This window comes from Spermophilus citellus (genome assembly GCF_964194105.1).
Source record: "Spermophilus citellus genome assembly, chromosome: 5".
Classification (NCBI taxonomy): domain Eukaryota; kingdom Metazoa; phylum Chordata; class Mammalia; order Rodentia; family Sciuridae; genus Spermophilus; species Spermophilus citellus.
The window spans coordinates 163,942,090-163,958,430 of NC_138186.1; the positions used below are offsets into that span (position 1 = coordinate 163,942,090).

Sequence of the window (16,341 nt, forward strand, 5' to 3'; positions counted from 1 at the left end):
CCCTGCTGACCATTTCATAACATTATTGAAGGCTATTCATTCTAAAATGAATTTATTCTCCCACTTTACAACATAGTCTTTAAAAAAAATAGTTGTAATGGGTTTATTAACTCTTTCCTCACGTAATTTACTTGGCCTACTCTTAGAAGACAAATTTACTTCTATATTTTAATTAAAATATCTCAGTATTTTAAAGTAAAAGAGATTATGAGATAATTTTTATTGTTCCATCATTGGGTTCTTTGGGAGCATGAAACATTTATGTTAAGAAAAATCTCAAAAAGCAAATTTTATTTCTACTCCCTGGTTCTTACCTTGCCCCTCATATATAAATTCTGTTTTCTGAGCATGAGGTTAATATTTCCACACTTGAGTATTGTTTTATTTTAGGCATAATCTATTAATTTTACTGTTTGTGTTGTTTACTTTATTAATTAAAACTTTCTAGAGAAAAAAAAAATAATTAAAATATCTCTCCCTGCCAGGACACACAACCAGAGAGTGTACATGGTAAAGAATGCGAACGAGACTCCCTTCCTACTTCTAGTGCATGAAGGGATGGATAAAGCAACCCAACCACCTGCCCACAGGTCAGGAGTAAGGTGGGTTGGCACAGCTGAAACAGGAAGTGCTCATGCTCTGCGACCCCTGGGGTGCAGCAGGGGATAAAGGAGGGGGATGGGGGGTGGCACGGAGATAAATAGACTCCCTGAAACCATCGGAACCCAAGGAAGGAAGTTTGCTGTTCACTGAGCCCTAGGGCAGACACAGGTTGGGGAAGTCTAAGGGCAACTGACACCAGACTGGGCCATACCTTACGAGCTCTGGATTTATACTATTCTCTTGACAAGCTGACCCTAAGTCCATTTTCTTGGAACAAATTAACATAAAGATAGGTTTTTTAAAAGGTATACTAGTTTGAAACTCATAAGGATCCATAGAATTAAATGTAAAAGTATTCTGGGAGGTCACTTTCACAACCTTTGGTATTAGAAGCTGCCATAACAAAAATACCATAGACTGGATGACAAAAACAATGTAGGAACTTATTTTCCCAGAGCCTTGGATGCCGCAGTCTGGCTGGGCACAAATCAGGAGCCACTGAAGCAGGAACAAAATTTATTTCTGAACTCCACCAGCACACTCCACACGCTGCCGGGAACTCCCCCAAATCCCAGGCGGCTCCTCCAGGAACCAGCAACCAGAAATATCCCTCCTCTGGCACTTCCCCAACCAATGGGAACTCTCCGGGAATCCCCGCGAGAGCTCAAGAGGAACTCAATGGGAACTCCGGGAGAACTCAAAAGTCATCATCTTAATGGCTCGATAGCATCACCTCTCAACCACTACTTCTGGCAAAAATGCCATACGTCATCCCAACTCGGCTGTGGCCCTCAACACTTGGAAGCTAGGAAGGCCAAGATCAAGATGTCAGCGGGTTTGGTTTCTCCTGAGGATTTTTTTTACTTAGAGTACACTTTGCTGTATTTCACATGGCCTTTTCTCTGTGCGTGAGCACCTTATGTGTATTATCTTTTTATAAGGACACCATGTCATGTTGGATTAGGACATCACCCTTAAAACCTCATTTGACCTCAATTATTTCTTTTAGGGCTCTTTTCCAAGTTCAGTTACATGGACTATTATGGCTTTGTATTAGATTAGGCAGGATCCTCCAAGAAATAGAAACAGTCGGCAATTTATCTATCCATCTATCCCTCTTTTTCCTTCTCCCTCTCTCTCTCTCCCCCCATCTAGCTATCCATCCACTCATCCAATAGGAGATATATATATATGCAAATAAATTTATTGTAAAGCACTGATCCATGTGATTATGGAGATTGAGAAATCCTACAAACTGCCACCTGTTCACCAGGAGAACCAGGAAGAATAGTGTATAGTACGAGTGCCTGAGAGTTGAAGAACCCAAGTGTACATTCCAGTTCAAGTTCAAAGGCCTGAGAACCAGGAATACCAAAGGCTGGAATTGATATGCCAGTTAAAGCAATCAGGTAGAGAGAATCCAATCTTCCTCCACTTTTTTTTTTTTTAATTTTCTCTTCAGGACCTCAAAAAATTTGTTGATGATTGCTCACAAGGAGTGGCCCTCTGCTTTACTGAGTTCACCAATTCAGATGCTGATCTTTTCTGGAAACCCTCACTCATCCAGTAGGAGATATATATACAAACACACTTAAAAACCAAGTTAAACTAGCCATTTGGGTATCCCTAGCCAAATCAAATCAACACATAAAATTAACCATCACAAGCCTTAACATATAAATGGGGTGGCTAGGACACAATTCAGTTTGTAATAGAAGACTTTGGAAAACAACTGAATCCACTGAAGATGAATAAGTAACAATCACACAAAATGTTAAAATACAGGAGGAATGAAACTTTTATAAAAGGAAGTGATCGTGATCAGAGGCGAAAATCAAGAGAACTAATACCAAAACAACTACAGATAATAGAACAAAGAGACACTCTAAAATAAATATAATTAAAATATGTAAAGAGATTTTTTTTAAATGATAACTAATGAAACCATATAACACTATGGAAACAAGGAACAGGCAAATTTGAAAAGAAATGAAGAATGCCTAAAAGTGGAAATATAGTCCTTAACCTCTTGGTGGGCAGTTTAAATAGCATGATAGACACACCCAAAGAGAAAATTAGAGAACTGGAAGTTAGTATGAGGAAATCACCTGTGATGAAGTACAGAATGAGATGGAAGAGATAAAAGAGTGTCCAGAGATGAGAAAAATAGGATTAGAGGTACTAGGAGAGAATTAGGAAGAAAGTAGGAAATAGGCAATAATCGAAAAGAAAATTAATGATCATTTTCTATAGTGAAATATAGAAGAATCTAAAACTTGTATAAGTACACTGGTTCCAAAGCAGGAAAAACAAAGATAATTATATACTTAGTTTGAGAAAATTTCAACAATCCCAATGTTTCCCACAAAGGAAATCTCAATAAATAACATAATAACTGGTTTTTATATAGAACACATTATCTGTTTATAATGCAGTCAAATTAGAAATAACAAAATATTAACTGATAGGAAAATGAAAATGACTATACTCTCAATAAAAAAAAAAGAATCTGAAAAACACACATAGTCCGCAACTTATGTGATTCCACTTTTTCCACTCTATAATGAGTTTATTTGGATATAACCCCTTTGTAAGTGGAGAGACATCTATATTAAAGCATACATGGAATCTCCTTAACTATTTCATTACCTTTATATATATGAGAAAACAAACTTTTAAGACATTTGGTGTATAGTTTTACCTGATTTTTTATAGTTCTGGTTTTATAAGTAGATAATTTTCCTTTGCCTCAAGGTTATTCCTGAGACTTTCCTTGGCTCCTGTCTGATATTGATACTAGAAGACTATCTTTTGTTGGTACTTTAGAAAGTGCTTTCACATATATCCTGTCATCATCTAATTCCCCTCTTGGTAATGTAAATGAGAGATGCCTTTGTGACATCCTTAACTTAACTAGCATGCAAATCACTTAACAGTATGCAAATGAACAAATACCGCTTGAGTCAGAAATTTCTTGCCAAGTGATTTTTACTTCCTGTAACAGCATATAGAGACTTCATTCAAGTATCCCAGTGAGCATAGTCTTACAGTGGAAAATTACTGACATTAAGAGGACTGAGGAGCTGGAAGACATTATTCTCCCACTGGTATTAAGTATTAGATATATTTCAAAACAGATTTGTTGATTCGTTGATTTAAGAAAAACTCAGTCTGAGTAGTCCTAAATATTTGATAATGGAACATGCAGAGAACACATAAGTAGAAAAATCTTCTTCCCCCTTAAAAATCTATGAAAATTAAACAGACTTTTGAGCATTTATGACTTTTTCATGTTATTGATTAATTTTAAAACTGATAATTTTTCTGTTTAAAAGGTAAACTGATGAGGATTATGTTCATGCAGTTTCTTTAATTAATAACCCTCTCAGGTGTGCTTTGGGAGGATTTTCATCTCTGAACATGCTTGTAGTTAAATTCTGGTTGTTATGCCAGGAGCAAATAAGTGTTTCAAAGGCCCAACAGCATTTCCAAGTCAGGCACAAGCAACGGACAAAGCATTCCACAAATAATTCTCTCAATTATTTATTTTTGTTTTTTGATATGTTATTGAGATGTCAGCTGCCCTTTTCATTGACAGGGATCCACCTACTTCTGAAGCCTACCTTGACATAAATCCTTTCCACAGAAATCCAATGAGTTCAATGTCCTTAAAGATTCACTGGAGATTAATGGTGGGATCCTAAAGGGCTACCTTCCAACCAAGCAAACATTCCCCCAAGTCCCACTGAAAATCTCTCCCCTGGGTCCCTGGCTATCAGCAACACAGCCTCCCCTGAAAGATCTCCATTCTTCTTCCTCCAGAACTTTCTCCAGCTGCCCTTCATCATCATCCCATTAAGCAGAGCAATTTAGTCATCCAACTTTACCTTTTCTTACTCCAGAAGCTAGTAAATGGAGGCCTTCCACCTGCAAGCACTTATCTTGGAGCTAGGATTTTGGCTCAGCATATGTGAGGCCCTGGGTTCGATCCTCAGCACCACATAAAAATAAATAAAGATATTGTATCCATCTACAACTAAAAATAAATAAGTAAAAATTTAAATTTAAATAAATAAATTAAATAAAGGTATTGTGTCCATCTACAACTTAAAAAAAAAAGTTGAAAAAAAAGAGAATTTATCATCACAGAGAAATGTGGTCCACAACTATAAGAATTCTGTTACCTATGAAAATCAAAAAATAGATTTTTTTTTATTAAACTACCTGTACTGACATGTTCCCCCAAAGCCATCTTTGTGTTATGACTAAATGAAAATGTAAATGGGGTAATTTCAAAATAAAGACAATCATCAAGCAACAGATTGGTTTTACTCCTAATCTGTTAAACATACCAGGATTAGAATTTGAATTTATTTTAAGGTATAAGAAACTTCAGGATTAAATCTCCTTGGACATGGGGGTTCTGAGCAGTTTCAAAGCTCAGTGAAACTAAGTTTCTGCAGTCTTTAGAAAGTCTGGTATCATTTTGCTCAGATTTCAAATGCTTTTTAATGCAGTTCTCATAATGAATCTCAACAGATGCCCAATCAGTATTTGTTTAATAAGTGAGGAGTCTGTATATGTTGTCACCTGTTTGCTCCTTGAACCAATAGTGTGCCTTTCTCTTTACTTAGTCAAAAACAAAACAAAACACATTGATCTCCAAGGGCATAAACAGGAAGGAAAAATAAATATAAATAAAATACATAATACTTTATAATAAATCTATTTTAAACTATTAAGTAATGTTTGAAGTAATCTTACTTCATTTATATTTAAAAATAAACTAAGAATGGTAACCTATCAATGTTACTTTCTCTGTCTCTCTTTAATTATATTATATTTAGTCTCCTCACCTCATTATTATGTTGGCAATTATATAGCTTCTTTAGCCTTAGGAATTATTTATTTAAGTTATTCAACTAATTAACTAATTGATGAGTTAAAAAAAGTAAACCTTAAGCATCTAAAACAATTTGAACCTGAAACAATGATTTGCAAACACAGTTATATCCTTTTATAATTCTAGAATCATAAATTCATAGGACTTTAAGATCTAAATTAAAGCATGATATGATTTCAGAGTATTAGAAAAATTAAATAATTTTATTTTCTACAAACTAGCACTGAGTACTTTATCCAGCGCCATTGCTACTAATTTTCCTATTCTAGCTATTTCAGAGATGACACTTTACTGAGCGTTAGTTCAAGGTTAAAGCTAAATCAAAGTTAAAACTCAGCCTCTGGGCTGTAGACCTAGTTCAGAGGCAGAGCACTTGCCTAGCTTGTGTGAGGCCCTGGGTTCCACCCCCAGCACCAAAAACAAATACTTTGACTGCAAATAAACTGTGTTCCCAATGATCTGAATGTCAGCAGAGGCTTTCTATGAAATTGTGCATGATCAAATAGTGATTATGTCTTACGTCAAGCCTTAGTACCCTCAAAAAACACAACATTTCAGAAGATACATAAGATAATTTGGGAAAGAGGGTATAGATAAAGAGAGGCAATGAAGAATATGTCTTTCAAAGAGGACATTATGAGGAGACAATAAAAAAATTTAGCAAAGTAATTAAGGACAAAGTTCTGAGCAAAGCTTGAAATCTGCATGAATGTTCTATGCCTCATATTCTTAATTTATTTTATTCTAAAGGTTTCATGAGACATGAAGATGGTCATCATTATTATCTGACTTTTCATTGTTCTTTCCTAATTTTTTCTTCTTTTTGAAATATAAATCTATTTTTGAGGTAATGACTATGTATTAAAGTTACATCAAACAACTATCTGAAGATTAAATCAAATAGAAGAATGCACTTTCTTTGGAAAAATTGATTAAATTTGGTTTCCCTAATGAGAGATTTAAATAGAAATGATTTTAAATCAAATTCATCCTGGATAAGGGGTCTACTGGCAAAACTAGAAACATTCTTTTAAGTAGATATTTATTACATATTCTTGGAAAAACATTTTTCATACATATGACAAGATATTATTTCCTTAATATCCAAATGTTCTTGCATATTGATAAAAAAGTAAACAAACCAATTTAAAAATAATAGAGTTCTGTTTGTGGTGGGGTGGAGAGGAAGCTGACCAATGAACTTATACAAAGTTCAAACTCATTTATAATAGAAGAAATGAAAATTTCTAAAATTGAGAAATGAATTTTTCTCTTTCATATTACCAAAGATGAAAACATTTGTTGTGTTTTGGAAATCTGCCCTCTCAGGTACTTCAGTAAGAGTGTAAATTGATACAACCTTTTTAGAGAGTAATTTGGCAGGATGTATTAAACTTTAACACATACATTTTACTTGTAAATTTAAATAACACATCCTTTGATCTTCCAGTGCCATTTAGAATTTTCTCCTATACTTTTTTTTTTACACACTTGATTAAAAAAAAAATCCTTGCTATATTGTTGTAAATAGCCAAAACCAGCTGAAGTCTCATCAGTAAAGATCTTGTCTCTTCCATGTAATACACATCTGTGTTTGCACTCAGATGCTTAGAAAAGGGAAACAGAGCTATGTGTGCTGTAGGGAAAGATGTCCACGATACTTGTTCTGTGCTAAAAAGAAATAGTTTTGTCTAAAATGAATACATATTTAGCTGGTTAGTGGGAGAGTCAAAAGTACTTTTACGTTGTACATTATTCTGGTCTGAACCATTCTTTTCTTTCATTTTGCTTTCGTTGCTCTGTTTTGTTTGCTTGTGTGTCAGATGCTAGGAGAATGGATTATTTTATAATAACTTATAGCTAGTGATGAATGTCCTTCTTAACTATATGCAGTCGCTATTTTCTTTCAATATCCTGAAATCTTCACAGCAACACACCCTCTATTGCTTTCTCCAAGATCAAGAATAAGACTAGGAATAATGTCAGAGCCTTTTTTTTTTCTTTTCTCCTTTGCGGCATCTCTGGTGGAGAGACTCCTTTTAAGACTTGATTAGAGAGATTAAGGTGACTCCAAGGTGGGAGAAGGTGCATAAGGAAATCTACATCACCACCAGGTCTGAAGGCCAAAGTCTGCTTTAAAACCAAAAGTTCAATGTGTATATACACATGTGCATGTGTGTATGTGTGTTTCGTGTGTGCATCTTTTTCCCTTTTCCTCTCATCTCACATTGTCCCTCTTTGCAGCCATTAATTATAAGTAGGGGAAGGCAGAGAAGAATGGAAGGCACAAAATTAAGTAAATATTCTGAAACTCTCTTTTGTAGGGTAGATCCAATTCCAACAACGCTTCTAATTCTAAATAGCAGCAACAACATGAATCAAAAGTATTTTGCTTCACATCATGTAGATGTCAGTTAGAAGTTGAGAAAAAATGAAATATTCATGCTACAGGAGAGTGGCTTTTACAGGCTGAAAAGTATCTGTGATACACTTAGAAATGCTTATTTCGATGACATTTTCTGGTATTAGACTTAATGCACTGAAAAGGGACGAGAGAGAGAGAGAGAGAGAGAGAGAGAGAGAGAGAGAGAAAGGTTGTCCTGATAGCTGTTTTATTTATTCCTCTTATTTTTTTATTTGACTAAATTTTCTTGTAAACTCCTTTGCAGATTAAAGTTTATTTTAGCAGGCAATACCTTGGTTGAAGCAGCTTTTCAACAAGGAGGAGGATGGATTAAACTGCCCTCTTCTTAATTGCTTTGTGAAGCCTTCCCTTCTTCTTAATCTCACTGTAGTTTATTAAGAAATGAGGCACTTACATATCCCAAGGGCTTAAATGGAGATTTCTGCCACAGAGGGTAAAGTAGGGAGTTTGCTGCATTACTCATCGAATAACATCAATCAAGCATCCACTTGGGCAGTTAAATTTCTGTTGAACAAAGTACAGAAGTACCTGGGGAACGTCTCCCTCTTTGTAAGTGGTGTCATGAGACATCTGTCATGAAGGCCTTGTAAAAATAGATTTTTAGATGCAAACACAGTCATCTTTACGCAGCACAATGCTAGGCACATAATAAATACTATTTTACAAAAAAAGTATATGTAAATACATTAAATTTCTAAATAAATCACTGCATCAATTCCTTAAACAAACTGGTAATTACCTCCTTACTCTAAACTTGTCTGCTTATTACATCAAGAATTATTGTTTTAAATATCACCTTTAGGGCTGGGAATGTGGCTCAAGCGGTAGAGCGCTCGCCTGGCATGCGTGCTGCCCGGGTTCGATCCTCAGCACCACATACAAACAAAGATGTTGTGTCCACCGAAAACTAACTAACTAAATAAATATTAAAACTCTCCCTCTCTCTCTCTCTCTCTCTCTCTCTCTCTCTCTCTCTCTCTCTCTCCTCTCTCTCTCTCATAGTTCATGACATCTGTTATTCTAGATTAGTTACTTTAAAAAAAATATCACTTTTACTTCAGAAACATTTTTAGAGATTATAATTGGTCCAAGTTTTTGCTCATATAAAAATCTGTGTTACTGATTCATGATGAATTGAAAGTTTTTTTTTAAAACAATTGATTTCCTTCTCCCTAATTTCCCTTTTTAAAATTATCGCACATTCATCTTATCCTCACTAGCCTAGGGCACATGTGGATTTGCCTCATAATTTGCTTCTGCAGTCCAAATCCGCTTCTTCCATCTGCAATGCCTCTCAGCTTCTCCTTCACCATTCCAGATCAATTCCATTCTGCTTTTATTGTCACTTGTCCTTCCAGCCAATTTCGTGGGATGCAAGTACAGGCAGTGTATTTACAGTACTAAAGTATTGGAGAGTTTAATTCTAGGATTTTGTCAACTTGGATTTTATGTCAACTCTCTTAATTGTCTTTGTTGAACTCTGAGCACATTGGATGGTAAAGATGTTTTATGACTTTCTCATTCTCACTAAAACCATCAACATCTACAAGAAACTTCATGATGTAGTTAATTTCAAGGACTTAATAACATTTCACATAAAGATGAAAGTGACTTAATTTAAAAGTAAAAAGAAATAGATTGATGGGAAGTGTCAATAAAGAAAATGTGTTAAATATTTGCAAATTAATCTAAAATTCTACCAAAATTCAAATCAAAATCCCAGTTGTAGTGGATTGATGTTTTTCATTGCTTTGTTCAAATGCTTTCTAAAATTCATCTTGGGTGGTAAATTACTATTTATAAGAGATAATTTTTATTTTTGATTTATTATGGGTAATATATCATACCAGTTATTATATGCTTTTAAAGAACACAAGTAATAATATAGTAATCGGTAAAGGAAAAGATGTATATAGATCATTGGAGTATAATTGAAAATTCAAAAATGATCTACATATATAAGGAGAGTTTGAAGTTTCCTAAAGACGACATTTTGAATCAGGAGGTAAAAGATAGCATATTGAAGAGTGCATTTGGTCAACCAATTGGAAGAAGAAAAGTTTAGAACCTACATAATAGCAAAACAAACACCAAATGAGTAGACAATACCAAAGTCAGTCAAATAAAAATAAAATAATAAATACAGGTACTGATAGATATTATAGGTAAATATTTCTTACAATAGTTAAAAGAGGACTTTCTAAAGTTGATACCAATGAGAGAAAATAAAAAGGAATAAGAATACTTAAAAATTTTTCAAAATTCTGCACAAAAGATCAGAAAAAAATAAATGATGTGGAGACTAACAGATCAGTACAAAGGATCAATGCAACCACGAGTTGGTCTTTTAAAAGATAAATGGGCAAAACTTTAGCTAAGCTAACCAAAAGAAAAAGAAGACCCAAATAAATAAATCAGAGGTGGGGCCAGGGTTGTGGCTCAGTGTAGAACCCTCGCCTCGCACGTGCGAGATCCTGGGTTCGATCCTCAGCACCACATAAAAATAAATGAGTGAAATAGAGGCATTGTGTCCAACCACAACTAAAAAATAAATATTAAAATAAATAAATAAATCAGGTGAAAAGGGAGACATTACAACAGACACCACTAAAATCAAAGGATCATTAGGGAATATCCTGAAAAATATATGGAATAATGTAAATAAATTGTAAAATCTAGAAGAAATGCCCAAATTTCTGGAACATATGATCTATGATCTAACACAATCGAAGGAAGAGGATATGAAAAAACAAAAAAGATCAATAACAAGTAGTGAAACTGAAGCAATAACCAAAAGCCTCCTAACCAAAAAAACAAAAAACAAAAACCTGGGGGATGCATGGATTCACTGCAGAATTTTACCAGGCTTTTAAAGAAGAACTCATACTGATGCTTCTCCATCCGTTCCATCAAATGGAAAGGGAAGGAACCCTCCCAAACTTACTCTGCAAAGCCAAAGTTATCATGCTACCAATACCTGACACAGACACAACAAGAACAAAGAGAGACTCTGTGATGAATATAATGCAAAAACCACCAGTAAAATACTTGCAAATTAAATTCAAAAGCATGTTAAAAAGAGCATACACCATGATCAAACTTGTTTTATTCCATCAATGAAAGGACAGTTCAACATATGCAAATCAATAAACATAATACAGAATAGACTCGAGGATAAAAATGACAGGATCATCTCAACAGATGCTTAAAAGCTTTTGATAAAATTCAATATCCCTTCATGATAGAGCCCTGAAAAAAATAGGTATAGAAGGATCATGCCTCAACATGATAATAGCTATAAGACAAATCCATAGCCAACGTTGTACTGAATAGGGCTGGGAAAACTGGATAGTCACACATAGGAGATTGAACCTAGACCCCTACCTCTCATCCTATGCAAAAATCAATTCAAAATTTATCAAAGATATTAAAGCAAGACTTGAAAATATTGGAATAAAATGCTCCAAGATATTGGCCCAGGCAATAATTTTCTGGATAGGTCTCCAATAGTCCAAGAAACAAAAACAACAATTAACAAATGGGTTTATATCAAACTAAAAAGTGTCTGCACATGCTGGGCATGGTGGCCCGTACCCATAATCCCAGATACTCATGAGACTGAGACAGGGTGATCACAAGTTCAGGCCAGCTTTGGACAAGACTGTGTCTCAAACTATAGATAAATAAAGGCTGAGGTGTAGATCAGTGGTACAGCACTTGCCTACATGTAAGAGGCCTGGGTTCAATTCTAAGTATCACAAAAGGAAAAAAAATCTTTTGCACACCAAGGAAACTATCAACAGAGTGAAGAGACAGCTCATAGACTGGGAGAAAATCCTTGCCAGCCATGCATCTGGAAAAGGATTAATATTCATAAGATATAAGGAAAAAAACTTAATAATAACAAAAAATTAAATAATTCAATTAATAAATGGGCAAATGATCTGAATAGATTTAATAAAAGAGGAAGAACAAATGGCCAATAAACACGTGGAAAAATGCTTGATATCTTTAGCCATCAGGGAAAAATGATCAAAACTAAATTGAGATTCGATCTCACCTCAGTCACAAAAGCTGATAAATTAATAATAATGACAAGGGCTGATGAAGGTTTAGAGAAAAAGAACCCTTACGTACAGTGTTGATATAAATGTAAATCACTACAGCATTGTGGAAAACAGTATGGAGGGTCCTCAGAAAACTAAAAACAGAAATATACTGTAACCCACTTTACTACCCCTACGTATATATCTGAAGGAAATGAAGTCAGTATACAAAAGAGACACCTGCATACCTGTGTTTAATGAAGCATTATTCATAATAGCTGAGACACAGAATCAGTCTAGGTGCCCATCAGCAGATGAATGGATAAAGAAGAATGAAATCCAGTATTTACAGGAAAACAGATGGAACTGGAAGACATTATGTTAACCAAAATAAATGAGACACAAAAAGACAAGTGTCACATGGTTTTTCATATGTAGAAAAAACAATCCCCCCTCACACACACACATACACACACAAAAAAACCCTGTAAGTAGAAGAGGGACTACTAGGGATTAGAGGGGTCAGAAGAAAGGGGAAGGGAATGAGAGGGAAAGGACAAAGCCGGGGCAAACATGATCAAAACCCTACTTGTGCATGCGTGAAAACCCCACAGATGAACCACCAGATAAACAGCAGAAATAAAATTGATGTGTTAAAAAACTTTTAAGAATAAGCCTGGGGTTGGGCTCAGTGGTAGAGCACTCGCCTTGCATATGTGAGACCCTGGGTTCGATCCTCAGCACCACATAAAAATAAATAAGTGAAATAAAGGTATTGTATCCAACTACAACTAAAAAAAATAAAAGAATTCATGTGTTGATAATTATAATAATGACAAAAATGTCAAAAAGCAGAACAATGAATAATGAACTGGGTGAAGAAAATGTTTAATAGTAAGACAGACAAAAGGTCAAATACTCAATACATAGTCTTTCGAAACCAATTAGAAAAAATGAATGACGATATAAAAATGAGCAAGGAGCTTAAAAAATACACAAATAGCAAATAAACATATTTTTAAAAATGTTTAGCTATATTAGCTATGAAAAAATACCATCATGGGGCTGGGGTTGTGGCTGAGTGGTAGCGCACTTGCCTAGTATGCGTGAGGCACTTGGTTCGATTCTCAGCACCACATACAAATAAATAAGATAAAGGTCTATCAACAATTAAAAAAATATTTTAAAAAAGAAAAAACTGTAATCATATCTTTGTGACAGAAGCTGGAAAGAATAATATCTAGGGTTAAGTGGGAAAGGAAAAGTGGAAACATTTTATACTCTCCTCATGGAAGAGTGAAGTGGTATAATATTAGAAAGTGAAATTTGACAATAATCTCAAAAATCTTTAGAAGAATATATTCTTTCACTTCTATGTTCCTTTTGAAGAAGTAGGGAAATATATGCACACAAGAGTGCTTACAGCAGGTGATCACTATAGCAAAATACTTGGGGAAACAGGCATTATCCAGGAGAATCCCAAATAACTTAAATGAGGTAGAAATCTATTCCATGGCTGTGTAAATAAACATAAGACTGCATGGCAAACATGGCACTCTTGGGTCAACCACAACCCAGTGCCTCTGGCTTGGGTCCTCGTCTTTTCACCACAAGGACCCGACCTTGTGGCCCAAGATATTAACTTGATCTCCAAGTGTCTCATCCATCACTGAGGGGGACTGTGGAAAATAAAGGCACATTTCTCTTTACGAATGTCTCCTGAGGGACTGGGTTTGTGGCTCAGTGGCAGAGCAATTGCCTGGAGCATGTGAGGCGCTGAGTTCGATCCTCAGCACCACATAAAAATAAATAAACCAAATAAAGATTAAAAAAAAAAAGAATATTCCTGAAAGTTTCATACCACATTTCAATTTATCACATGGCCAAAACTAACTGCAAAGGAATCTGGGAAATAAGCCTATTTCCAACAGCATCTGCCAGCTCAAAACTAGAAATCTTATTACTATGAAATAAGGGAAGAAAGGATAAAAGGATGGCCAGCAGTCTCGCCACATAGCATAGGGTTGACTGAAATGGTTCAACAGCAAATAAATCATGGTACATTTGAACAATGAAATACCATACACTTGTTAAATTGATAATGTGGATCTATAGTTATTGATATGGAAAGAAATGTACAATATAGTTTTAAATGACAAATGCAGTTTATGAAATTGCTTTTATAGTGTGATCTTATCATCTCTTATTTATCTAGCTGTCCTTTTATCATATACTCTATCACAAAGTGTTTTTTAGTTTCTAAGGTGATAGAATTTCTAAAATATAGTTTTATTTTTAAAATTCCTGCCTGTATTGCATTGTGATGTGAAACATGCACTGTATGTAATGAATGCTTTATATTTGTAGATGTATTCATTGTGACTAGATTGTAATCAATTATTTTTTTCCTAATTATTCAAGGAAAGATTCCATATACATCCATTAGAAAGCACCATTGAAGTGTGTTGTTGAAGACATTTTATATTGCCTAATTATTTATTGGGTTAATATATTAGTTTATGAGAAATGTGCATTAAAAATATCTACTATGACTGGGTACTTAACAATTTCTTTTTTTAATCATTATTTGTGTATTTTTGAGGCTATGTTGTTGGGTTACGCAAGTTTGGGATTGTTATGTTTTCTTGCTAATTTTTCTTCTTATGATTAAACAATGTCCCTCTATATATTGAAAATTATTGCATTAAATTCTATTTAATATAATTAATATTGTATTAACATGTTTATTTGCTTAGTATTTACCTGGAATTTTAAGGGCCATAGGTAGAATTTGTATTTCAATTCAGATAATCTCTATGTTGTTACAGGTGAATACAATGTTCACCTTTATTAGAATTGTTGATTTTGAACTTCTTTCTACCATGTTATTTTATGTTTTTTATTTACCATACTTTTTTCTTATTATTTGGGAGAGGTTTTTTTCCCTGATATCTACTTCAAGTTGTTACCTTTTTTGGTCCTTTGAGTATTTTGGAAGAGTATTATTTTGGAGATTTCCCAAGTTTCAAATATACCTCACTTATATTTAAAAAGACTAAAATTAAACAATCGTTCTATTCTCTGTTCTCCCATGCTTTATTGTAGAGTTTGTTTCTCCTACTTTTAAAAATGTCCCCAAGTGAGCCTTTATTATAAGGGTTTAGAATATATCATATCTAGTATTTCTCTTCCTTTTTAAAATTCAGAATCAATGTGGGAAAAGAAATGTGGGAAGAAGTAGAAATAAGGTATTGAAAATGAAAATACAATATTGGCTTTATTTCAGATAAGTCTGACTGGAGAAAGAGCTTTTAGATCTGTGGACAGATGGGCTTGCTGATACTTTGCTCTTGAGTTACATGGACTTAGTCCTGCTGTGGCACCGAGGAAAGGAGAGAGTCTCCTCAGTGAGCTGCTGCTTACACCTCACCCAGGTCAGACAAGAGCGCAGGAACAGGCAGAGGTAACGGAGAGGGAAGACCAGGTCAGAGCCAACCAGTGGAAGTCCTTCTGCTTCACTTTTCCATGGCCCTGCCTTGCAGAGGAAAAATTAAGGTAAATCATTGTTCTTCTATTATTGCTGTCTTGTTAGTGCCTTTCCTCCGTAGTCCCTAGCCCAGTCCAACTTGCCACAATCAATGTTGCAGCTTCAGAAACCGTAATTTGTATGGATCCTTTCAAGACCTAGGAAGGAGCAACAGTCACGGGAGAGTTAGAGGAGTGGAGTCCTACCAGCCAGAGTCACCCTTCTTGCAGGTACCAATCTCCCAACACCCTGCAGCTCTAGGACCACCAGTTCCCATGGAGAACCTGCCTTTGGGGGACCCCATGGAACATCAGCATCTTCCTCAAGGAGAAGAATCCCTCTGGTGCATGGCTCTGCTCCCAGGTCACGGGCCATGTGACTTGGCTCTACTGTGCCCTTGGCACACCTTACTGCTGAGAACAGCTCTGGCAAGGTAGGGGTGGGAGGGATGTTGGGTGCAGTGAAATCCAGTCAACCTTGACCAACTTGCCCTGACGGTAAGATCAAAGGGCTGGAGTTATCGGAGGACTCTCCCACCACGACCAGTAGTGAATTGAGAAGCTAAAATAAACTTTTCTCCATTATGACTGATGATTTTTTTAACCAAGTGGATTAAACTGGGCTAAAAGACTAATTTATGTTTAGAAGACTGATTGATCTTTCTACTTTCTTTGTAGAAGACTATACTCAGAAGTCATTATCACAGTAAGAGGAGATCAAACATGTGGCCAAAGAATGTAGACAACAAAATATATTTGAGGAGATATATAAATTATGATGAAAATAATTAAAGATTATATTACATTTCAGGATTTTGTAGTACTTAACTTCAAGTTTT

General features: G+C 35.1%; 1 long non-coding RNA gene across 2 annotated transcripts; it reads left to right on the top strand.

Moving 5' to 3' along the window:
* Window positions 1-482: 482 nt before the first annotated feature.
* On the top strand, window positions 483-15,940 carry LOC308650164. 2 transcript variants are annotated; one of them, XR_014022269.1, is made up of 3 exons: window positions 483-590; window positions 15,264-15,532; window positions 15,625-15,940. It is a non-coding gene; the product is annotated as an uncharacterized lncRNA (long non-coding RNA). The 2 variants fall into 2 exon arrangements; XR_014022270.1 differs by having other exon boundaries at window positions 488-602.
* The last annotated feature ends 401 nt before the right edge of the window (window positions 15,941-16,341 follow it).